The 26,242-nt window shown below is 38.1% G+C and overlaps 2 long non-coding RNA genes across 2 annotated transcripts; one reads left to right on the forward strand and one right to left on the reverse strand.

The window, feature by feature from the left end:
• Positions 1 to 13,626: 13,626 nt before the first annotated feature.
• On the reverse strand, positions 13,627 to 16,928 carry LOC129529454 (uncharacterized). The gene is made up of 2 exons (XR_008674959.2): positions 16,845 to 16,928; positions 13,627 to 13,972 (listed from the first exon to the last, which is right to left on the reverse strand). It is a non-coding gene; the product is annotated as an uncharacterized lncRNA (long non-coding RNA).
• LOC101138263 (uncharacterized) lies at positions 16,902 to 24,329 on the forward strand. Its single transcript, XR_173634.4, has 2 exons — positions 16,902 to 17,111; positions 24,064 to 24,329. It is a non-coding gene; the product is annotated as an uncharacterized lncRNA (long non-coding RNA).
• The last annotated feature ends 1,913 nt before the right edge of the window (positions 24,330 to 26,242 follow it).

The following is a 26,242-nucleotide window of genomic DNA, read 5'->3' on the forward strand; positions in this document are numbered from 1 at the left end:
ATGGAAGTGTTTTAAAGTTTATTTTGCTATTTTTTAACAGGTCTCTCACATTTCTTCTAGCATGTACTCTTAGGCATTTCAGTATTTTGGGTTGCTACTGTAAATAGCATATCTTCTCTTATTCTATCCATAAGCTATTAATTTATTTGTATTAATTTCTTCTCATTAATTACCAAATTTTTTCATTGTAATGTTTTTTCAACTAATTCCCTTGGGAATTCCAGGTAAAACCTCACATTATCTACAAATAATATTAATTTTATTCCCTCCTTTTCACGTATCTGCTTTGGCTCATACTTAAATAATGTAAAATAATATAAGTGATAATGGACATCCTTAACATTTTTTTTCCCTTTAAAAGGAATGTCTCTATTGTGTGCCATTAAGCTTGATTCTGGCTTTTCTACTGAGCCCTATGATATTAAGGAAAATTCATCTATTCCTATTTTATTAAATACATAGATATTAATAACTGCTTTTTTAGACTATAATTTAGATCCCTTAGCATTGTGGCAGATCTAAAACATGGTCACAAATTATTTGACAAATTATTTGTCCCCTAGAGAAGTAAGATCTTTGCCACCTCTCCTGAATCTCTGCCAGCCTGTGACTACTTCAACCAAGAGAGCACAGGTACAGTGATGCTATGTGATTCTGAGGCTAGGTCTGGTCTGAATGTTTTTGTCCCCTTTAAATTTATATGTTAAAATCCTAGCCCCCAAAGTGATGATATTAGGAGATGGGGCCTCTGGAAGATAATTAGGTCATGAGGACAGAGCCCTCAGGAATGGAACTAGTAACCTTTTAAAAGAGGCCCTAGAAAGCTAGCTAGCCCCTTCCACCATATGAGAACACAGTAGGAAAGTGCCATCTCAGAAACAGAAAGTAGGCCCTCATCCGACATCAAATCTGCCAGCACCTTGATCTGGGACTTCCCAGCCTTCAGAACTGTAAGAAGTCAATTTCTGTTGTTTATGGCCAGCCAGTTTACGTATTGTGTTATAGTAACCTGAATATACCAAGACTGAAATTTGGCATTGAGAAAATGGATATGGGGCACTGCAACAAGTAACTAAAATATAGAAGTGGCTTGGGAGGCCATGGAGGGCGGATCATGAGGTCAAGAGATCGAGACAATCCTGGCCAACATTGTGAAACCCCGTCTCTACTAAAAATACAAAAATTAGCCTGATGTGGTGGCGCATGCCAGTAGTCCCAGCTACTCAGGAGGCTGAGGCAGGAGAATCACTTGAACCCCGGAGGCGGAGGTTGCAGTGAGGCAGGATCATGCCACTGCACTCCAGCCTGGGCAACAGAGTAAGACTGTATCAAAAAAAAAAAAAAAAAAAAAGAAGTGGCTTTGAAACTGGGTAAAGGGTAGAGGCTGGAAACATTTTGAGGTGCATGCAAGAAAACGCCTCATTGCCATGAACAGACTATTAGTGGCAATTCTATGAGGGCCCAGAAAGCAACGAGGAGAGCTGTAGAGAAAGCCTCAGTCTTCTTAGGGAACACTTGAGTAACCCTGAACAGAATGTTGCTGGAAACATAAACGGTAAGATCCTTCTGATAAGGTCTCAGCTGGAAATGAGGAACATGTTTTTGGACAATGAAGGAAAGGTCACCCTTGTTATAAAGTGGTAAAGAACTTGACTGAATTGTGTTCATGTCCTAGTGTTTTCTGAAGGTAGAACTTGTGAGACTAATCTCCTTATCAGATGATTGTTTGGTCACACCTTTGGTGTTCTCGCTCACCATTCTATCTTATTCTTTACAATATGATAGGCTGAGAATACTTCAAATCTTTAGCTTTTTGCTTCCCTTTTGATTAATGTTAGGATGGCAGTCTTATGTGTAGTCTTTTGACCCCCACTTGGCCACACAAGAATGGGTATGGAAACTGAAACACTTCCTAACCAAGAGGTAAAGGGCTCACACAGCCTTTGTCAGGCTCATCACATTGTGTGGAAACATATTTTCCTGTTTCATACTCAGTAAGTATTCTTTTGTTCTGTTTCAGCATGTGTGTCCATGGTATGCAGGCCTATCCTCAGCTTTCACTATTTCAGGCTCCACAGAGGAGAGGTCTGTCCTCTGTGGCATAAGAGGGTGTGTTTAGGCAAATGGCCCTGCACTGGCTGCCAGAAGAGACTCACTGACCCTGGGGTATCAATGCACACTATTGAAGCTGACCTTGCTCTATATCTTGTCTATGTAAGTAAAGCATTGCTACATCCAGTGCTTGACTGCACTGTGCTTTCCTTAGCAATTCCTATAGCAAGATGCAAGGGGCAGAAGTGTTTACAGTCCTCCTCTAGGATGCACAGTGTTCTAACATGTACAGTGTTCTTCTCCCCTGGAATTGATAACCCGTACGCAGTGTTCTGTACAGAGTGTTCTGCCCAGTGATTGACAATTCCATCTTTAAATCATTTCTCTCATCTAAAATTTTACTAGAAACAGTCAAGAAGAACCAGGCTATTCCTTCAGCATTTTGATTAAATATTTTCTCAGCCAAATATTCAATCTTCCAGTGCCTTGATCTTGGACTTCCCAGTCTCTAGAACTATAAGTAATAAGTTTCTTTCCTTTATAAACTACTCCATTTATGGCATTTTGTTATAGCCACACAAATCAACTAAGACTGTGTATTTGTCTGTTCTCACGCTGATAGAAAAAACTGCCCAAGACTGGGTAACTTATGAAGGAAAGAGGTTTAATTGACTCACAGTTCCACATGGCTGGGGAGGCCTCAGGAAACTTATAATCATGGTGGAAGGCACTACTTCACAGGGCATCAGGAGAGAGAATGAGTGCCAGCTGGGGAAATGCCAGATGCTTATAAAACCATCAGATCTTGGCAGGGCACGGTGGCTTACGCCTGCAATCCCAGCGCTTTGGGAGGCTGACGTGGGCAGATCATGAAGTCAGGAGATCAAGACCATCTTGGCCAACATGGTGAAACCCCATCTCTACCAAAAATACAAAAATTAGCCAGGCGTGGTTGCGGGTGCCCATAATCCCAGCTACTCGGGAGGCTGAGGCATGAGAATTGCTTGAACCCAGGAGGTGGAGATTGCAGTGAGCCAAGATGGTGCCACTGCACTCCAGCCTGGGCGACAGAGAGAGACTTCGTCTCAAAAAAAAAAAAAAAGAAAAAATCAGATCTCATGAGACTCACTGACTATCAAGAGAACAGCATGGGGGAAACTGCCCTCATGATCTGATTATCTCCACCTGTCCCTGCCCTTGATAAGTGGGGGTTATGGGGATTAAAATTCAAGATGAGATTTTGGGTGGGGACACAGCCAAACCATATCCAACAATTATAAAAGGCCATGAAGCTTCCTCCTTGTTCCCTGTGGACATTTGCTGTTGGATTGCCAATGTAAGAAGTCTGGCTGGGCACAGCAGCTCACGCCTGTAATCCCAGCACTTTGGGAGAGCAAGGTGGGTGGATCACTTGAGGCCAGCAGTTCAAGACCAGCTTGCCAACATGGCAAAACCCAATCTCTACTAAAAATACAGAAGCTGGGCATGATGGCACATACCTGTAATCCTAGCTACTTAGGTGGCTGAAGCAGAAGAACCGCTTGAGCCCAGGAGGCAGAGGTTGCAGTGAGCCAAGATCCACGCCACTGCACTCCAACCTGGGTGACAGCGTGAGACTCTGTCTCAAAACATAAAAATTAAAAAAAAAAAAAGTCTGACAATCCTGAAGCCAACATGCTGTGAGGAAGCCCAAGCCACATGAAGAAATCGTGCTCAGGGGCTCTGGTTGACACTCCCAGACGAACCAAGGCTTCAGTCGTCCTAGCCCGTGCACCAGCCATGTGAGTGAAGCATCTACAAGATGTTTCTAGTCCTCATCTATTTGTATCTTCCCAAAAGAGGTCTCAGATATTGTGCAGCAGAGACAAGTCATCTCTGCTATACCCTGCCTGAATTCCCACAGAATCTGATAATTTGATAAAATGGTTGTTATTTGCCACTAAGTTTACAACAGTTAGTTTTGAAGCAATTGAAAATCAGAACACATGTAATAAAATGCTTTATTCGTCTCATTTAATGATTTTTGACCTGAATTCTACTTTGTCTGATATTTAGATTGCAATCCTTAATTTCTTTTGTTTGAATTTGCCTCGTTTGCCTTTTACAACTTTCCTAAATCATTTTGTTTTAAGTCTTTCTTTGGAATATGGCTGTTAGGTGTTTGTTTAGAATCTAATCTGAAGGTCTTTCTCATGTAATAGTTGAGTCGGGCTCATTCATAATTTTTAATGTGATGGATATATTTTGTTTCAGTTCACTTGCATTATTTTATATTTTTTCTTAAGTTTAGTTTGGTCAACTTTGAGAAGGAAAAAAAGAGAGGGAGGGATGGTGTGTCTTTTTGTGTGTACAGTCATTCTGCTCTTTGAGGAAGTTTGTATTTTTATTCTATTGGTTGCATTTATAGTTTTAACTTTTTAAAAAATCCTCAGGTTTTTAAAATTTTTAGATAACATCTATTGGTTTCTTACTCTCTCTCTCCTCTCTTTCCTCATCATCTCTCTCTTTCCCCTATACCACTCAATGACGTATTATCTTTGTCCTTTGAAATAAGCATTTCACTTTTATTACTTCACTTATCAGTAAAATAGTTTGATTGTCAGCTTTGCCAATGAGGACTCGGCAAACTTAATCTACCTCCCAACTTCTTTGTCTTTTTCTTTTTTTCATTGTAGTTAGTTGTTCATGTAGGAATGTCATTCCTTGTCGTTTATATAAGATTTGTATTCTGTTCTGTTACCTTAACTTCCACAGTTGTCTTCGTCTTGGCTGTACTTTCAAATACAGTTAGCTTCATGGTCATAAAAGAATAAAGTTGGATTCGTATCTTATATCACATGGAAAAAATAACTTAAAACAGATCAAAGACCTGAGTGTGAGAGCTGAAACAATAAAACTCTTAGTTAAAAACACAGGGGGAAAGTATCATGACGTTGGCTTGGCAATGATTTTTTGTACGTGGCATCAAAAGCACAAACAACAAAAGACAAAATAGATAAATTGGACTACATTAAAATTAAAAATTTCTGGGCATGAAAGAGAACGATCAACAGAGTGAAAAGATAGCCCACAGAATAGGAGAAAATATTTGCAAATCATATATGTGATAAGAGGCTAATATCCAGAATATATAAAGAACTCCTACAACTCAACAACAGCAGAAAAAAAGAAACCCAAATTTAAAATTGGCAAAGGATTTGAATAGACATTTCTTCTAAAAAGATATATAAATAGCCAATACACACATGAAAAGATATTCAACATCACTAATCATTAGGGAAATGCAAATCAAAACCACAATGAGATACCCCCTGGCACCCATTAAGATGGCTACTATCAAAAAAATAAATAAATAAATAAAAAACAAAAAATAACAAGGGCTAGCATAGCAAGAATGTAGAGAAATTGGAATCCTTCTGCATTTGTTGGTGGAAATGCAAAGTTTTGCAATTGCTGTGGAAAAAAAGCCAGTATGGTGATTCCTAAAAAAATTAAAAATAGAACTACCATATGATCCAGCAATTCCACTTCTGGGTATATGCTTGAGTCTTCAAGACATATTTGTACATCCATGTTTATAGCAGCATTACTCACAGCAGTTGAAAGGTAGAAGGAACCCAAGTGCCCATCGGTGGATAAATGGATAAGCAAAATTGTGGCATATACATACAATCGAATATCATTCAGCCTTAAAAAGGAAAGACATTCTGACACATGCTACAACATGGATAAATCTTGAGAACATTATGCTAAGTAAAATAACCAAGTCACAAGATGATTCTACTTATACGATGTACCTAGAGTAGTTAAATGTATAGCGGCTGAAAGTAGAATGGTGGTTTCCAGGGGATAGAGAAAGGGGGATGAGGAATTACTGTTTAATATAATCGAGTTTTAATTTTGAAAGATGAAGAGCCCAGGAGATTGGTTGCACAACTACATAAACATACTTAACACTACTGACCTGTACACTTAAAGATGATTAAGATCATAAATTTTTTGTTATGTGTTGCTATGGTTTGACTGTGTCCCACAAAGTTCATATGTTGGGAACTTAATTCCCAGTGCAACAGCATTGAGAAGTGGGATATTTAAGAGATGAGTAGGTCATGATGGCTCCACCCTCATGAATAAATCATTGTTCTTATCACCGGAGTGGGTTCATGATCACAGGGGTGTGTTATGAAAGTGAGTTTGGCTTCATCTTAGGGAGAGGAACTCACAAGTGTTCTCTCTCTACGTGATACCTTCTGCCATGTGAAGATGCAGCAAGAAGGCCCTAATCAGGTGCAGCCCCTCAGTCTCGGACTGCCCAGCTTCCAGACAGTGAACCAAATAAATTTCTGTTCATTATCAATTACCCAGTCTGCGGTATTCTGCTATAGCAAAACAAAATAGACTAAAACATGTATATTTTACAATTAAAAATAAAATTTAAAAAGAGGAAAAAACATATACACTTAAAGAAACTCAAAGACGTAATCAGTTGCAACGTATGGCCTTTATTTGTAGATCTATTTAAACAAATTAACTATTTTTTATTATTTTTAAAAATTATTTAAAAAATTTTTTTAATTGTGAGGCAATCACAGAAATACAACCACTAACTGGCTATTTTATGGTATTAAAGAATTGCTATCATTTATTTTTAGGTGTGATAATGGTATTGGCATTGTGTTTTAAAAAATATTTTTCTGTAATAGAAATACATACTAAAATGGTTATGGAAGAAATAAAACGAGGTATTATTATCCACTGGAGGATGGGGAGAGAATGACGAGATACAGATGAATCAAGATTGGCCATGCAAACTGTTGAAGCTGTATAATGGGTACTTGAGATTTTATTATACTGTTTTCTCTACTTTTGTATATTTTCATTTTTCTCCTGATAAAAATTCCAGTTCCAGAAAGAAAAATAAAAAGCTCACTGCCAGTTCTTTTGCCACAGTTATACTTGATGGCAGAACTTCTCCCTTGAGTTGCTTATTCACAAAAGGATCCTAGCAACAGAGTTCCCTGAAATCTTCTGTGCACATGGGTGGATATAACATCCTTGACTCACACTTTCTTTCTCTGAGAATTTGAAAGGTACCACTTTTCCACCCTCTAGTGTTGAATATGGCCATGGATATGAAGATGAATTCAGCTGATTGTTTTCCCTTTCCAAGTTACTTCATCCTTTTACTGCCCAAAGAATTCTTCCTTCATTTCTTAGAGTTCAATAATTTCACTAGGGTATTTCTTGTTGATGATGATCTGGGTCACTTTTCCCTGGGACACACAGTGCCTTTTCAGTGTGTAGAGTCACATACTTTATTATCAGAAGTTTTTCCTGAATCATATCTTTAAACATTTGGGTTTTGTTTCATTGATTGTGTTTCTCATCTACAACTTCAATTGCATGTATCTGGGATCTCCTTTTCTTTTCTCTTATGTTCATTATTTCCATCACTGTGTTTTTATCACATCTCTCTTCTTCATGCTTCTTTCAGTTGTGTCATCATTCTGGAATTACATATTTCCTGAATTTCAGCACATGTTTCATATTTTTCATCGACTACTCACTTCTCCTCTGTGTTCTTGTGTTTCTGCTTTGGGGTCTTCCTTCAAAAGTAATTGCTCAATTATGACCATTCTTGCAGGAGTAAGATGGTATTGCATTGTGGTTTTGATTTGCATTTCCTCCATCATTAGTGATGCTCAGCATTTTTTATAATAGATGTTGGCATGGATGCAGTGAAAAGGGAACATTTCTACACTGCTGGTGGGAATGTAAAGTAGCACAAGCACTATGGAAAACAGTGTGGAGATTTTTTAAAGAACTAAACAGTAGATCTACCATTTGATCCAGCAATCCCACTACTGGGTATCTACCCAGAGGAAAATAAGTCATTCTACAAAAAAGATACTTGCACATGTATGTTTATAGCAGCACAGTTTGCAATTGCAAAAATATGGAACCAGCCCAAATGCCATATATACATATATATATATATATATATATGATGGAATACTACTTAGCCATAAAAAGAAATGAATTAATGACATTCACAGTAACCTGGATGGAACTGGAGACCAGTATTCTAAGTAAAGTAACTCAGGAATGGAAAACCAAGCATCATATGTTCTCACTCCTAAATGGGAGCTAAGCTATGAGGATGCAAAGGCAAAAGAATGATACAATGGACTTTGGGGACTTGGGGGAAAGCGTAGGAGAGGGTTGAGGGATAAAAGACTACAAATTGGGTTCAGGGTATACTGCACGGGTGATGCGTACACCAAAATCTCACAAGTCACCACTAAAGAATATACTAATGCAACCAAATACCACCTGTTCCCCAAAAACCTATGGAAATAAAAAATTAAAAATAAATAAACAATGATGTCTCTAAAGTCTTATAAAGCACAGCACAGAGTGGATGATCAATAAATGAATACACTTTTTAAAAAGGAATTGCTCAAGGTAATTGTCTCATTGCATATGTTTTTATTTTAATTCATGGCAAATAGTTAGGACACAATTTTCATCCATTTATGAATGTCCTCCATCTGCTGGTGATTTCGCCACTCTTTTCCACCATTTTTCACATAGGATCTTTTTATCAATGCCCTTTTTTAAAAGCTTTTCACCACTGAATGAGTTACATTTTCCCAAACAAACTATTTTCAAGAAGTTTTTACTGGGGAGGGGCCAGGTGGCCTTTCAGGCTTCATTCCCCTTCCTGTTGCCGCAGAAATAAACTGCTTCCTTCAAATACAGCTCATCTTTGGTTTCTTTGCTGAGCCCTCTCCTGTATTTCTCAGAGCCAAACCAGGATAGGAACACTTTTGCACCGACCCTGCAAACCTCAATTCCAGAACAACTATGTTAACGTTAGCACTTCAGGTGAGTCCTGCCCCTTCAGGATGAGTATTTTTGCTGGCACTTCCTCCAATTGCCACCCCTGGGCTCTCTTGCTGTTGCCTCCTTCTGTTTCCTCCTTGGCGGCCACCGCACAATTTCAGTGTCTCCTGGCAGCCTTTACAGATGTTGCACAGTCTATGGTTTATATTTGCCTTTGAGCTTTTCGTTTTCAGTTTGTTTTTTGGTTTTTCTTTTGCATAATTTCTAGGACAGGAATGGGGAAATGCTGCCATGCATGGCCTGGTTTATATCAGAAGTCTGACATTTTTAGCAATATACTCTTGAGAAGCTTTCTGTTTCCCATTTTATCATGGTTGACTTTAGTTTTGTTACTCTGATTTTAATGAATTTACCCTCTGTAAAAATAGTTCGCTTTTTTCTCATATTATGTGTGTATAAAATTTGCTTTGTCCATTGGAGGCTTTCTTAGCAAGAGTAAAGCATCTCATCTGGGAAAGCATAAAAATAATGTAAAGGGAATGATAAGCCCAGATGCAATAGAATTCTTCCACTCAGTCAATCCTGAAACGGGGGCAGGATTATTGCAAACCAACTTATGATGCCTTACCAGCTGCTGAATTGGATCTCGCTTTAACTCTGCAAGATGACAGGATGAACTTGTTTTCTTTCATGTAATGAAACCAGGATCTTTCATGGTCAGTAAGACTAGGGAAGCATCTGGATTCATTGACTGCAACAGACCTTAATAGTGTGTAACTCGCTGGGGGAAAATTGTGTGTATCATATTGTCATTTTGCATCTGTTACTCTGATTAGGATCACTGTAATACATTCAAATTCATTAATGGCGGCTACTTCGGATCCCTAAATAATTAATGGCATCATAGGTGTCTCTCTAAGCAACAACCGGATGGCACTGTGTATTAGGCAGCACTGTGAGCTCAGAATAAACAGCTCTGACACAGCGACATCTGTTTTGTCAGGCACCTCCTCTTGCACCAGCTTTCCTTAGCTGAGCTTGGGAAAATGGGCAGAAGCAAGAGTAGAAATCAAAGGAGAGAATCAAGTAGACTCTGTGCAGTGGTTTAATGTGAAATGCAGGATGCCAGGTCCCAACTTATCCCATGAATTAGAATCCCTGGATGGTGCAACCTGGGAATCAGCCTTTTAATAGACACCCCAACGATTCTTATGTGCCCTATAGTCTGAGAAGCTCTGGATAGAGACCTCTCTCCCAAAGGAAAAAAAGACAGCAAGATAGGGAAAATGTTATGTTGTGGATCCTAGCCCACTGAGGTACTATAATATAGTGTGTGAATTTTTCTTACCCTATATGCTTAGTATGGTTCTAAAGCTTGAAGGAAAGAATTTCTCCTACTTCTGAAATATAAATAAAACATCCCCATGCCCACACAATTTTGTTGATTTCTGCATGTACTCTGAGGATGAGCAGATGTCCCCATGTGAAGCAAAAATGTTAATATTCTGAGACTTCTCCCAGAGTAACTTAAAGAAATAAAAAGCCAATTTATTAGACTATGATTAAAAATGCACACACAATTAACTGTGGAAGTGCTTGTTTCCCAATATCCTGCGGACAACAATTTTTGGCAGATTTTTCAACTTATCTGCATTTCATCAAAGTAGGAGATTATACAAATAAATGGCAGTGGCATATCCTAGGGCACTAAAGAGGTCATGAAAAGATCTATAATCCACACAAATTGCAAGTGTTAATAAAGATAATGTCCTAGTCAGGAACTGTGAAGTTAATGTGTATTTGTAAATATCTAAAGAGTAGATGGAGAGAAGAGAAAGAGAGGGAGAAAAGAAAGCAGAAACTGAAGGTTGTAGAGGGGACCAGGAGAAAAGATGGAAGAACTCTGATGCAATTTACATCCCAGAAATCGCTCTGCTGTGGTTGCAGAAAGCCAGCCCGGGTTGTCTTTCTTCCTGGCTGCTCCACAGAATGCCCTCCAGAAAATAGCCATAAATGAGCTCAGTAGCCTCTCACTACCACAATTAGAAAATCAAACTATCAGCAGCATTTCAAAGTAAATGAAGGGAACCAGAGGATGAGTGCAAATTCCAGGTGTCTAAGTTTGTACTCACACAGTAAAATAATGCCATGGACACAGTGGGGCTAATACAGGGCAAGCAAGAGACATCACTTGCCAATGAAAGTGGGTATTAAAAGAGGAACAAATTTTAGCACAATGTTATTAATAGCCACCATTTGTCATGGCTTACTAGGTGTCAGCATTTATTTATTTAAATTTAATCCTCACTGCAGTCTTTACAGATTGCACTCAATTTACTAACGAGAAAACTGCAATTGTAATAAGGATGCTCATCTAGTGAGCAGCGGAGCCAGGATATGACTCCTGCATGTCTAACTCTGACTTCCATGCTTTTAACCACAATTTTACTGTGGAAGATAACGTATCTCTTCAGTGATACAGGGTTGCCCTCCTGGTAAGATATGCAGGAGAGTCTGCATCTATGAGTGTACACTCAGTTTGGCTAAATGAGAGATGCCAAAACATACAGGACAACTAATCTGGCTTTGGACTTATGGGCAGCACACTCTTTGGATGAGGGCTGAGACCAGAAGTCAAGAATTTCTGGTTCCATTAAACCATAAGTTACATGTAGACAATAAATATTCATTAAATACATGATTTAATTTTGCTTTTGTCTATCTGTGTTCCCAGTGTTAAACATAATATTGCCTGGTACATAGTAAGTGACCCCAAAAATCCATGATTAATGAGTCAATAAATACATGAACTAGTGAATAAATCAATCAGTGTACAGAGAAATGTGCATTCCCATATTCATCTGTAGGAAATTATTGCACAGAGAGCAATACACCAACCCTAGATCATCAATCTTTTCTTGCCATACGTGGGTCCCAAAATTTTTTCACAAGTAAAGGGAATATGGCATTGTCATAGTTACTTGTATAACAGAATGTGTGCTAACAGCAGTAATGAACAAAGCCCGGGCCATGAGCAGTCCCAGGCTGATGACTCATACACCACCAGAGCCTTTTGTCCCCAGCCATTATTTTCTAGCATTTTCTTGCACTGCCCTTTTGCTACAAGAATCAATCTGGACTTAATCATTTGCTCTTTGACCTGAAGCATACAGATTTATAGCACACTTTTTAGGGCTATGGGATCTTTGTTCTGGATTTTCTATAGTTTAAAGATCAATTTTGACTAATCAGAGCTAATTAGAGATCAACAAACCCTTCCAATCTCTATCCAGGGCCTGGGCAAGTGTTAAAAACCTACATGATTTCTAAGTCAAAAGTCATTCCACAGGCAAATATAGGAAGAAACCATGTTTGGCAAATATAATTTCTAGTCGTGCAGCTTTCAATTGACAAATGCTTTAATGATGGAAAAAACAAAGGACAGAAACTAGACCTCCTAGGTTTCCAAAATGTTGTTATCACTATTAGATGTGTGACCTTAAACAAATCACTAAGCCACACTAAGTCTCAGTTTGCCCAACTGAGTAATGAATTGTTGAACTCTCTGTTAGGTGTATAAACACACACATGTCATTTTATTACAGTCCATCTTATTCCATAAGTTTGCCTTGTTTATCAACAAGCTTGTGAATTACTTGAGGGTGTGTCTTAAACTTTCTTTTTTTGTCTCTTCCATTGCTTCTAGAACGCTGTTAAATACAAAAAGCTGATCAGCAGTGAACTAGATTGAAGTAAATCAAGGTTCCTTGTGTTTCCCTACCAAGAATATGAAAACCTTCCCAAATTTATGTAAAGAAAACTCTTCAGGAATCAGAACAATATGCTGCATTTCTATAGGGTTTTTCTTTTTTGTTTTATTTCTCAGATATGTGTGATCCCTTAAATACTGTGTGTGTGCATGTATTTAAAACAATCTGTGCTTCTTTCACTCTTGGTTAAAAATTTTATTGGTTTTGTACATAAAATTCCCAAAGTAAAATTTTCATTGAAAATGGAAAATACTCAATTTCTGTTTGCACTAAGTGGCTGACAATTAACAAATGAGTCACATGTATTCCCTTCCTGTAACTAATGCACTGCAAGCCGAATTCATCAATTACGGCAAGGACACAATATTCACTTTACCAAACATCCAAGTTTCTTAGCTGTTGACCTTTTTGTGTATGTGTTTGCTTTCTCATTCTCTTTCTATGTGTTCTATTCATAAATTGTGTCCAGCAAATTGTGGCAAAGGTGTCTCCCTTCTCTATTGCCACTTTGCAATCTATACTTAACTGCAGGGTAACAACAATGGAAGCCATCACTAACAGAGCCAACTGTAGCCCTCTAAATCTGCAACTACAGCTTGGGAAAAATCTTGTATCAGGGTGTTACATGCTAGATTTACTGTGAATGTTGTAGTCTGAGATGAAAATTATTTGTACAGCTGGAATATAACATTTGCATAAGTTACAATTAAAAGGGAAAATATAATTACAAATTTTCAACTTAATTTGAATGGTTTTTAAAATGCTCATTTGGCATAGGCAACAGCTTGCAGGCAAACAGAACACACTCTCAGAGTTGCATCCCTTTGTCTGGGTAGCAGTAGTGAGCTCATTTTGAAGTGCTTGCTTTAACCCCTGAATCCCAACAGCAACCAGCATTGAGAACCTAAAGTACAAGGCAATGTTTGTTTTCAAAATAGGATTACAACATACACAGTGATTCATAAATATTTGCATCTTTTAATTGTTTCTAAAAATGAAGTGGCAAGTGGCATCGCACAGGAATGTTATTTCTCCCGTGGAGCGAATGAGCAGTGGAATTTTAACTAGTTTCATTCCCTTTCAGTTCTCAGATCTGAGATCTTCGGTCACATCTCCTGTACAATGTTTTCCTCATATCACAGTCTCTTTAATGGCTCCAGTTTCTGATTTTTTTTCCTCCTTAATTACATCTCCTTTTCTTGTAGCTACTTCATGCTGAAGGCATGTCATTCTTCTCAGAGACAGTCTTGGCTAGGTGTCCGTGGACCGAGTCCATTTGTTCATTTGTTTTTAGGATTTCTTTTCTAAGACGCAAAGGAATCCTTTTATTATCCTCAAACACAAAAATTGAAATTTTCATAAAATACTTTGTACAGCATGTTTACTTGAAACCCTGCTTCCCCAAAGTCATGATATCTGTGATTATCATGTAACATGCATTGTGTTGCATCAATGGGTTTTGCAAAAGAGAGGAAAAACAGAAAATTATTCCATTCTGTCTTTCCCAGTAAAAAAGCATCCAAAAAGACATATAAATAAAATAATTACTATGACTGTGAATTACACAATGAACTGTGCCTTTCTATTTTCCCGATCTTTCTTTTCACAGCTATCTCCAAATAATGAGATACCAGAAGATACTCTTGTAAAAAAAAATAAATTATAAAAACTGATCCTTTGTTCTAGTTACCCTGGAATCTGAAAAGGAAACTCCATGCCAAAGAGAAAAACATAAAGTAATAATACAACCCAATTTTATATTTTTCCTGAGAAACTACAAAGGTACTCAGTTAATCGAGAGTATTATTAAGTAGTGTGATTTTTTTAAATCGCAGAAATCTTTCTTATTTTAGGAAGAACAAATACATAGCAATGAGAAGACCACCACACCACCTTCAGGAAAATGCTCCTTACAATGACTTGCTGAAACCAAGGACAAAACCACATCGTGCCCTTGTGGATAATCATCTTTTGGGCAATGGACTTAGAATAACTTCATCACTCTTAACTGGAATGTAAATGTAATACATACATATAATAAGTGCATATAAATGTAATTTATCTTGAAAAGAATTCCAAGGTTTTAATAAATATTATGCTGGGTTCTACAGCTTCTTTCCTAGTCCCTCAGCTTTCCCATTTCTTTCCTGTTTGATGCATAGTGGACAATTGTATCAGCCCCTAGGTTTGTATGCAAAGTCATAAGCCAGTAGCAGGCCATTTCCTCGAATGATATTTCCCAAATGGTGAAGATTTGTCACTGGCGAGATCATTTTAGTTGCCCATACCCCAGTATTTATCTGTTTTTTAAAAAATATAACACACTTGTGATTTCACCAATTTTATCAAATAATAAGAATTTATCCAAGAATAAGGCTAAAGTATTCCATTTTAAATTGATAGAAAGAAAATATTGAGAAAAAAACCCAGACGGTATGCAGATAGAACAAAGGTCAAGAAAGAGGTATGTAGATGACTAAAGTTTAGGAAACTGTCCTAGAAAAATCACTTCTCCATCAAGAGCTGAGTTCTTAAGGAAAAAAAAAAAAAGAAAGAAAGGAAAAAAAGTACTCAAAAAATTTTTGGAAAAAAATTAAAGCCCCAGAAAAGAACCAAATATTTCTCATTTTTACTTTTCCCTTTGATTCATGAAAAACATTTTTCAAAAAGACCAAAAGCACCACAGCACAAGGACTTCCCTTGAACGCAAAGAGCAGATCTGGAGAAGGTACTCTAGGGAAGATGTAGACATTTTTTGACAAGGCTCCTCCCAAGAAGCCAAGATGTCAAGGAACGCCTCAGGCGAGTTGAGATGGCGAGGGTTGCCGCTAGCAGCTCCACAGGTCACACTAGGGCAGGACTGGAGTGATGCTGAGCACCAGGCGAGGATCGCCCACAAATGAGGGACACAACCAAGGGTGCGGGGGTGCGGGAACAGCCAGCCACTCTGTCTCCCAAGCTCCCGCCACTCCACATCTCAGGTTCCCTCTGCCTTCCCTTCCCTTCACTCCCTCCCTTCCTTTCTTTTCTCCTCAACTGTGTTTCACCAACTGAACTGATTATAACTGTGTAAAGTATATTTTTATTATTGAATTTCTTTCTGTAAAGTTCTTTGTTTTCTCTTCTGAGTTTTAAATATATGGGTGACTTCAAAATTTTATATTCCCAGTTCCCCAAAAAGGTTAGAATTCACCTAAAAATGGTGATATGTTGGCTTTTACTTGTATATGGTTGTGAAATAGATATTTTGTGTGATTTGGTGTCCACTCCCACCCCCACCATTGAAAATAGAGCAAAAATTGGAGCTGAGAAGGAGAATCATTTTCCCTATTTGGTGGGAAGAGTATTGCATGCAATACATTACGAGAGTAATTTTGAGAGTGAAAAAGACAAGGAATATTCTTGAGAAGGATATTTCTGAGAACCTTTGTGTTTTGGTGTTCTTTCTACTATCCTAAAGAAGTCACACCATTTCCAGTGGTAACCAAGGGAAATCTAGAGTTATTCACCATTAAGACAAAATAGGTCATTCTTAAAATGTTCCTTTACATCCTTTTTTATATAAGCTGCACCTCCCAGAGTGAATGTCAGAATCAATGTGGAACAGAAGTTTCCGCCCTCATTTCCCCAGAGCCCTACCTTTGATGGGGGGCGGAGGTATTAAAGGATGAGGGAAAGGGGCGCTAGGAGGAACGATACCCAGGCTCCACCACCTCCTTCAACCACCACAGCCCCACTTTTGTCTGTTTAATAGAGCAATCATTGAAAATTTCCTTTGAAAAAAAAGGGTCTCATGTTTTAAAAACTTGGAACATAATGGGAATAGAAAAACTGATGTGCCTGTATTAACCCTGGAAAAACAGGATACAAGTTATAAGAATGATGAATGTTTCTTCAGACTAATTGTTTCTTTCTAATTCCTCACAAGGCTCATGAAACTATATGCTGTTCTCCTGTGGGATCCACTAACCTTGCACCTTGTGAATCACTCTCCACTCCCCTCACTTTCTAGTCCTCAAGCTGGGGTGGTCAAGGGGTAGGGGAGAAGCAGGTGAAGTGGGGAGGGCACATAAAACAGATGGATTGGGCTGCTCTCCCCTACAGTTTTATATATACTTGCCAAAGAAGTAAGACCTCTGTACGGATAAGAGTAAGATAAGTCTAAATGTTTCTTACAGACAAAGTTGACAAGATTCAAAAGTGGTTTGGGTAAAAGAGACTCAATCCTAGAGGGGCATTTGATTCCAAAAGGCAAGAAGACGTACTTCATCTGGAACATCGTGAAGTCACAGAAGAACTTCTCGAGTGTTCCGATTGGAAGGGAGCCCTTTGAGTAAGTGAAATGAAGCGTGAATAACTGCCTAATTAGTGGACATGAAACCTGGACAGTCTCCAAAGTCATCAGAGATGACCACGCTTGCCAGGCAACTTACTAGACTAAGGGTGAGTCCATTCGTAATCATCCCAGCTGGGAGGTGGCTGGGAGATTTGACATAGGGCTCAGAAGACTGGCTAACCTGGATAAAGCCATTCAAGACAATCAGGCGTGACATCATCTCCATGGCTGAGGTCTTCTGGAGCAGTAGTTCTAGAACTTCTTGGGGCCACTCCAATATAACAACACTCAGGAATCACCTCCCACTACTGCTGGGGCAGGCGGTGGGAACAGATGTAGAGAGGGTAAACTTTATTACAAGGAATGAGGAAAATGGAACTGATTTTGATAAGGGCCATTGTCAATCATTAGTTCACATGACAGCCATGAAGGTAGAGTCCTGTCCCAATCAATATTATAAGAGGGGAGTCCACAGACCACCCAGAGACCAAGGAGACATCAAGTAGCCTTTGAACCATAGATTCAAAACCTCCACTCAACAAGAATATCAGGGAGCTCTTTGATATCTAGCTTTCACGTGTCAAAGCTGTTACTAGATGCCTCTCCTTCCCACTCCTATTCTTGCCTAGCTAATGAAGTCCAAATTCCTTAGCATCAAGGCTCCTCAAATTCCAGCCCATTCTACTTTCTCAGCCTTCTCTCTTGCCATGCCTTGGCCTGTTCTCTGTCTTGTAAGGAATATAGGTTGCACTAGCCCCTTGGTCTGGTTATGTCCATTTCTAAAGTCTCTGGCAAAAACACTGTCATCTTTCAGGATGCAGTTCAAATTTCACTTCCTTCCCTACATAGTTCATGACTCCTTTGTGTTAAAGACACAGTTCAAGCGTCTACCTTAGCACCTTACTCGAAGAAGAGTCTAGGGAGAACAGTCCTTGCTTCAGCCTCAGTTCAGATGTAATTACACAGATCTAGCAAGCCAGTGGTGTGCACCCAGGAATCACATGGCACTGAGACACTTAACTGACTAAGCTTGTTACCCCCAGGGTAACTGTGAAATAGGGCTTTGGAGTGTGGTATCAGTTTCTTGCATCTATCCCAAGCCTAGCCCCATAGACACATGTCTAGGTCCTTGTAGATGGGTGATTAATAGCATGCATCTAAAGCCGGTTGCCTGGATTCAGATCTAAGTTCTGTTGCTTGCTGGTTGCCTTGAGTGAGTCAGTTAACCCCTCTGGCCTCAGTGGAGATGAAAATAATATGGGTCTGTTGTGAGCATTACACAAGTTAATGTACGTAAAGCTCTCCCCACACTGCCAGGCACACAATGAGACTCATGTAAGCATCAGGTACTACATTTAGGAAGAGAGATGGTGGTAAGTAAAAGTTTAAAATTATTCAATTTGGGAGCACAAGCCACACTAATTCAGAATCACTAATTTGAGAGAAAATTTAAAGAGGGTGATCATCTAACTCTACCATCCATTAGAAGCAGCTTAGCTCATTGAAGTCGTGGCATCGTGGTGGCGCTGGAAGCAAGGGTCGTCCCAGCAGAAGGCTTGGGCACATAAAAGAGGCAGTGGTGCTCAGATAGAGGTGGCAGCAGGGGCAATGGCATCACCAGGTGGTCTCTGTGACACCCACAGGTGGTATCTCAAGACATTCAAGGTGCTCAGTGAGTGCAGACTATGCAGGAGAAGTGACACAGAAGCCTGATGGAGGTGATGATACCCAGTGGCCATGGGACTTTGTCAGCAAAGGCAGTGATAAACAGCATGAGAGGTCAATACTCCGGGACACCATGGGGCAGACATCAGCCTTATTCACATGCCCATGGGAGAAATTCCCTGGGGTCGACCAGAAGTGCGTGGAGGTGAAGCTTTGCCAGGTCCTCATGAATCCAGTGTGACAAATTCCTCAAATTACCATTGGTGTGAGCTCATTCTTCCAGAAGAGGAATATTGGGAAATCATAGAAAGCACAAGCTTTAGAGTTAGTCAGGCTTGTTCTCCATTCGACTGAACACACTTCCTGAGCACCTTTTTCATGCCATAGGCTCAGCTCTAGTTGGTAGAAACACCACAGTGAGCGAGGCAAAAAGTGTCCTCCTCACAGGATGTTCACCTTACAGAGGGAGACACAATTGATAAACAAGTAAGCAAATACATTAATGAGAGGTTTCATGTGATAAAGGCTGTGAAGACAATAAAGTAGGTAATGATGCAGGAGATGAGTAGAGCAAACTACTTAAATAGAGGAGCCGGGTTAATCTCTCATTCACAGTGAGGATGCAGTGGCCAGAAGAGACAGCCCAGGGAAGATCTAAGGTGAACCCTCTGGTTGGAAAGGCTTGGCAAATTGGAGGAACAAAAAGAAAAAATAGTAAATCTACAACAAGGATCAGCAAACTCCAGTCTACAGGCCAAATCCAGCCTGCTGCCTGTTTATGTCAATAAAGTTTTATTGGAACATAGCCACACTCGTCTGCTTATTTATTATCTATGGGTGCTTTCATGCTAGAATAGCAGGGCTGAGTAGCTGCAAGGGAGACTGCATGGCCTGCAGAGCCTAAAATATTTACCTGGCCCTGTGCTGAAAAGTGTGCTGATCCCGGTCTAAAGCACTGTAAACAAGCTAGGGGGAGAACAGTAGGAGATGAAGTTTAAGGGTTCAGGGAAAGGTGGCAAATTCTGCAGGGCCTTGTAAGCCATGGAAAAGGACTGGGATTCTGTTCTGCATGTAATGGGAAGTCACTGGAAAAGTCCAAGCAGGGAGCACGTGATCTGACTTATGTTCTTACAAGGCCACCCTGGGAGCTAAAGAAGAGTAGATTTCCAGTCTTTGGAAGATGGACCACAGGGCTAAAAGGCAGCCAGAAAGTCTATCAGGTGGCTACTGCAGAGCCCAGTGAGAGACAAAGGTGCCAGGGATGGGGATGGTAGCAGTGCCAATGCAACAAGTGGCCAAGGTGTATTATTTTAGGTAATATTTTAGGTTTAACAGGCATGAGAACCCTTACTCCACTGTGTAACCTTAGGCAAGTTATTCAAACGCTGTAAGCCCAGTTTCTTGTCAAAAAAACCCTCAGAGCACTATTGTGTGGATTGAATTACAAAATACATCTGAGGCGCCTGTCAAAAAGTTAAGTGTTCAATAAATGTCAACTATGATTACTGTTTGTTGTTGTTGTTGTTGTTGTTGACTGATGAGACCTGTGGAAAGATCAGGTTGCAGCATACAGCTCATTGTGTCAGTTAATGGTGCTCTTCTCTGCCTGATTAAATTTCTGAGTTCCCTGGAGACAGGGAAGCTCCGTTATTCATCTTTATGTCCCCAAAAGTGTGCCTGGCACATGGTAGATGTTTAATAAATGCTTATTGATTAAACTATTATTTTTTAAGAAAGGAGGAGTATTATCAATTCTGCCATTTTTCACCAGAAGTGTTTTGTTTTCAGGATTGATATAGCACATTTTTGTGACACAGAACCATTCCAAAGATACAGAGGTAGCTGTCTCTAGGGAAAGCTGGTACCCAGCAAAGGAAAACTCAGATGCTATTCTTTGGAAAACCTCTAACCTGATAAAATATGTCAGTGTTTGCAATAATATATTGAATCCGGGATAAAAATTCACCATGCACAAGAAATCCAATCTTAACAGATACATATAAAAAATCTCTGCCATAGAGTGGATGAGAACAATGAGTCCAAAAATCATTGCTCTAATGTGTCAAGCTGTTTTCAGACTAATTTCAAAGCAGTTGGATATTCTGATCCCTTGCTCAGCCATATTGAAGCGTCCTCCATTTTGCATTATTACCTCCTTCCTTTTATTCATTCATTATTCTGCCTTTAAAACTAAAAGGAGTTGGATTAAAATTGAGACTTCAGAATTATTTGTCAACTTTCTTATTCTTTGGCGTTAGCACTTACCAAAAAAGACTGGAAATCTATACTTCTTTAGAAGTTAAATTTTGTCATTATATGATAGTTTCAAATGAAATTAAATATGACACAAATTTTAAAATAAAAAATGACACCTATAAAATACATACTCCTAGGTGACATTTTTATTTTTAAAAAGTGGTTAAATACCACAGTGGTCATACAATACAAAATTGTAAAATCTTCAAAGGGCCACAAAATAAAATGTTACCAGTTGCATTTACCTGTTGCATTCAGAATAACTAAATGTATTCTTAACACATACATGTTGCTATATCTGAAAGAGGAACTCTAATTTCTTAAAAATTAACAAATTAACACTAGGTGAGAAATCTCTTCGAGGCAGTCACCGAATCATAGCAGTACTACACAAACTTACCAATAGCTAACAAACCCTAAAAGAATGAGAAAATAAAAATAAGGAAAATACTTAAAATAACAGGACACTAAAAAAGAGGATCCCTTGTTATAGTAAAGAAAAGGCTGAAATCCTTGAAACACCAGGGAGCAGCCATGAGGAGGGATTTTTTTTTTTTTAACACGAAGCCTGGCATCTCACAAATAACGTATGTTCTATATTATGTGGCAGTTGCTATGGTAACAACCTTTATTTTCTGAAACAGTACACAGATGTGTACAACATACTAACTTACTGGTTATAAATTACAGCTTTTCCCATAGTTCAATAACTTAAGAATTCTACGTTTTTGAAATCTCAGAAGTTCTGTTGTTATTACATTCTTTTATGAGATAATTTTCCTTGTACTTTCAAAATGAGAGTGCTCCCAAACATACCAAAAGAAAGGAGCAATGAGAAAATGGGGTATCTCAGAGAGTAGCAGTGCACTGAGTACTGCCTATAGAGTCTGTAGGAAACCCACTGAAAGAAGGAGAAAATTACTTTAATGAATTAGGTATCATGAACAATAGTCATGAGAAACAAGTTGCCAGCAAAATGATGTCATAGATAAGGTTATGAATTGATTTCCTATTATAAGGTGCCATATTTGCAGTTTTAAAATAAATGAAGATTATTTCTTAGAAGTGTTACAAACATTAATATAATTTTATAAGGTACAATAGTGTGGTTGCATGAATTAACCTGGTTTTTTGACTTCAGATGAAATCTTCTGAGTCTTGAAAAGACCAGAATCTGGGGGAACACTTATATTACTATATTTAATATGGGATTAGTATCCCTTTGTCAGGTTAAAAAGCAAAAGGCAGATTTTTACTAATTGGGATATTTTTATATTCCAACTTTAATCAACAAATACTTGAAAAGTGCCTTCTACATGCAGGGAGCTGGCTGTCCATGCTTAGATGCATATTGACATGAGTGGAAACATAAGTTATAGGGAAGTTCAGTTCTATAGATGATTTTTTCCTACTCTAAAAATTTCTATTATATTTTCCATGTGGATCTGAATATTTTCTTTGAATAGGTAGTTCACATTGTAGATTTTTTAGAGTTATCAGAAAAAATCATCTCTGCAGCATTTATGAGGTGAGAGTTCATTACCTGGGAAACATTTGAAAAATAAGCTTGTATAGCTAGCATTTACAGTTAAAAACCATCTATCTTAAACAAGAAAAAAGATTTCTAATTATAAGAAAATTGTAAGTACCCTTACATAAAAAGTAACAAAGCACCCCTGATTTAGAAAGTCCAGAAACTGCACTGCTAATGGCTTTTCCTAACAAACATCAAACACTGGGAACTGCTATTTCAAGTCACAATACGGTTACATTCAAATTCAAAATTGTCTTATAGCAGCAATGACAATGAGAAACAATTGAATACTGTGCAGATAAGACCAAATCATTTTGAAAAGCCTGCACCATTAAGTGGTTGTTAAAATTTTTGCTAATGATTTTCACAAATACTCCTTTCTATATCTTTTAGAGATATATTAAAAACGGGACCATGACTAATCCATTCAAATCCTTACGCTATCAGAGAGAGAGAGAGTGAGAGAAAGAGAGAGAGTTAAGTTATCACCTAATGGGGGCTTAGTGGCTAGAACTCAGAACCCAATAGAAAAAGAGTACTTCACTGCTAGGTGCATTTTAAAAGTATTACTTAAATTACATTTAAGTCATCAGATAATTATGAACTTTCTTCTCTTTTATATTTATATGGCATATTTATTGAATTGCACAGTATGCTTTTACAATAAAGTGCTTTTTACGTTGCCGCCTTTGTTCATCCAAAATAAAACTGACAGTTATCCTTTTATAAGCTATTCTGAGAACATTTTCTCTTCTTTGAAGCTGATTGATGCACTACTTTAAATGTTCCTGCAAATATCTTTTCAATTCAAGTTTTTGCATAATGTAATAAGAAGATAAAAGAATTCTATACTTCAACAAGAGACATTACAAAGCAAGTAGAGACATTATCAAGGGCATTAACATGCTCCTAATAGCAATAAAACCTTTTAACTGTCTGATGTAGAACATGCTCCCACCAAACCACCACATATTATGGTAATTGGCTCCAATTTCTGAATCTTACATTGTAAAGTTACAAAGAGTTAGGCAGAACTGAAAAACAAATCTCTAATACTCATCTTGTTACTGTTCCCATTATAAGATGTTTACTTTTTACCTCTAAGGAGGACTGGTCTGCTCTGTTGTGCTGCTCTTTACTGTGCTATCATATTTTTGCATCCTGTCTCATTTTTATTTCTACTCACTGATATCAAGACATTTTTTTTCCCAAAAAACTCTTTTCTAACTCCAAAACATCACAGTAACACAAATAGCATTTTCCTGAGAATTTCAGTGTAACAAATGGGTTCTCTGTGCATGCCTGTGTCACGTCTCATTCACTTTATGTGTTCTCTCATCACTGGCAGATACGACAGGGAAAAACAGTCCATGAGGACGCTTTGATTTTCCTTTACAACGCGTTACTAAATGACATGAGTAGCCTTTCCATCCTGGCCAAGAGGAAATATAATTTCAAACTAAAGTTGAGTTCAGATTCTGTTAAATTAAATAGCAAAGAAACAGTCACTCTTGGTTTTATTCCTCTTAGACAGGAAGCAGGGCAGTGGGGAATTGACATGAGCCATTCCTCGGTGATTAACCTGCAGTTTATGTTGTTTCTAGGTGACGTGCCCATCATGCAGGAAGCTTCTCCGAGGCTGGCGAGAGCAACTTGTCTGCTTTGAGAAATGCAGATCTATCAGGATCCAGAATCGGACTCTGAAAAAGCTGTCATTTCATGTCTCTAAAACAGCCTTTGATTTAATGTACAAGATGTCAAGAAGTAAAGGACAATAAAATAAAAACCAAAAAAGGAAAACTATTTCAATTAAGAAGCATTTCTATATCAATTCTTGGAAATCACATAAAATAAAAGCTGTCAGAATCAATCTCTGTTTAAAAGGCTGATTTTTTTTGTGGTGCTTACATACAACATGCAAGACCGGAAAAAAATACAAATTACTAGCGCAGAGCAGCCAAACTTAAAAAATCCTTTCTCATTAGAGAGATATCTGGTTATTAAATTTTCCCAATGGATCTAGGAAAAGTGTTTTTATGGCTGGGGCTGAGGACTGAGGAGAGAAGGAAAGAAATAAACCCCCATACAGAAAAAAAGTCACAGATGCAATCTTCAGTTCTATATGAAGGAGTTTCATGCATTTCCAAAAATTTCATCTTTAATTGACAATAATTAAAAGCCTCATATAACATTCTCGGAATCTACCTTTTATTGCTATGGGTTTTCAATGATGTTTGAATGCCTTTTTCAGAGAAAGATAAATATTTCTTGAAAGATTGCCCTATCACCCTAGTAATCAAATATCCTAAAGGCGAATTGAGAAAAAAATCTTTATAAAATCTGAGGCAACCTTTCAGTTAAGAGTATAATAATATTAAATAAAGATATAAGCATTGCCAAAAACAAATAAATAAAGCTCTTCTAAATGTGACTTCTTATTATGGAAGACATCACTTTCATTTTCATTTAGGTTTTTTTGTTTTGTTTTGTTTGGGGTTTTTTTCTGAAATTTATTTATTTTTTAAATTGACAGATAAAATTGTATGTATTTACTGCATACAACATGATGTTTTGAAGTCTATATACACATTGTGGAATGGTTAAAGCTAGCTTATTAACATATGTTCATTTGTTGTTAAAATACACTGTTTAAGAAACATGTGTTACACTTCCAACTTTACTCCTGTCCTTAAAATTTTTATTATGCATTTTATTCCACATCTTTTATTGAAAAGGCTAATGGGCAGGGAAAGAAAAGATAAATTCATTTGCTGTCCCCCAAAAGGTTTTTATACATCAGGGGTATACCCCTTTCAGTGGCCTATTTCTGGCACCTTTATTTTTTAAAAATCAAGTTTTTCTGAAGGGGACTATTTAAAGAAGAAAATCCACTCCTTCATCATCAAATCAAGAACTTTTCTTAAAGTAAGCCTTCCACAAGCAGTAAGAGAAACAGCCTAAGAACTTCCTCCAATCAAAAGAAGAAAAATAACAAAATCAGCTCACCCGTGATTTCCTTAATATACTTAAAAGAGATAAAATCCCACTGATGCCTCTAAAAATAAAAATGAGGAAAGGGCAACTTTATTGATTCCCTGCAAACCAACGAACGTGTAGCTTATTGATAACACTAAACACCATCTAAGCCTTTAGTGATTTTCAACCAAAAGTCTGTCTCTGAATGATGGTTTAAATCATCGTATTAATATATTAGGGGAAAATTACCATGGGAGACACTTGGAAATTAATTAAAAACCCTGCACTCAGTTTGTTTGTGAGAGAAGATAAATATCACACATGGGAAAAGATGCCTGACAACCGCCATAGTTTTCAGATCCAAATTAGACCCTGACAGCTATGTCTTTGTATGACTCTCCTTGGGGTATGATAAGCAGAAATACAGAATATGAAGATTTCTGATAGAAGTATTTATTACTGACACTTCCGAAACATTCCATGTGTGGCATCAGCAAAGCATGCTTCACCTCAGACAGAAATGTCAGGTTTTCTTCCAAGATTTGTTTTTTTCTGTTCCTCTTCCCCCATTCCCATCCCTCCCTCCCCATCCGCCACTACCCCCCTTCTCCTCCAAAAGATGATCTTTTTTTAGAAGTTCAACAGCAGCCCCTGGTGGAACTCAGCAGTTGTTTCAGCCTGAGCACAGTTGTTAAAGCAATTCCATTCATCTTGTCAATAAAAAGAAAAGTCTGTACATGTGTATATTACCCCCTCAGTGTGCTGTTCCTGCAGGTCAGGGATCAGAATACGACCCTGAATGTACAA

Source organism: Gorilla gorilla, chromosome 1 (assembly GCF_029281585.2).
Source record: "Gorilla gorilla gorilla isolate KB3781 chromosome 1, NHGRI_mGorGor1-v2.1_pri, whole genome shotgun sequence".
NCBI lineage: Eukaryota > Metazoa > Chordata > Mammalia > Primates > Hominidae > Gorilla > Gorilla gorilla.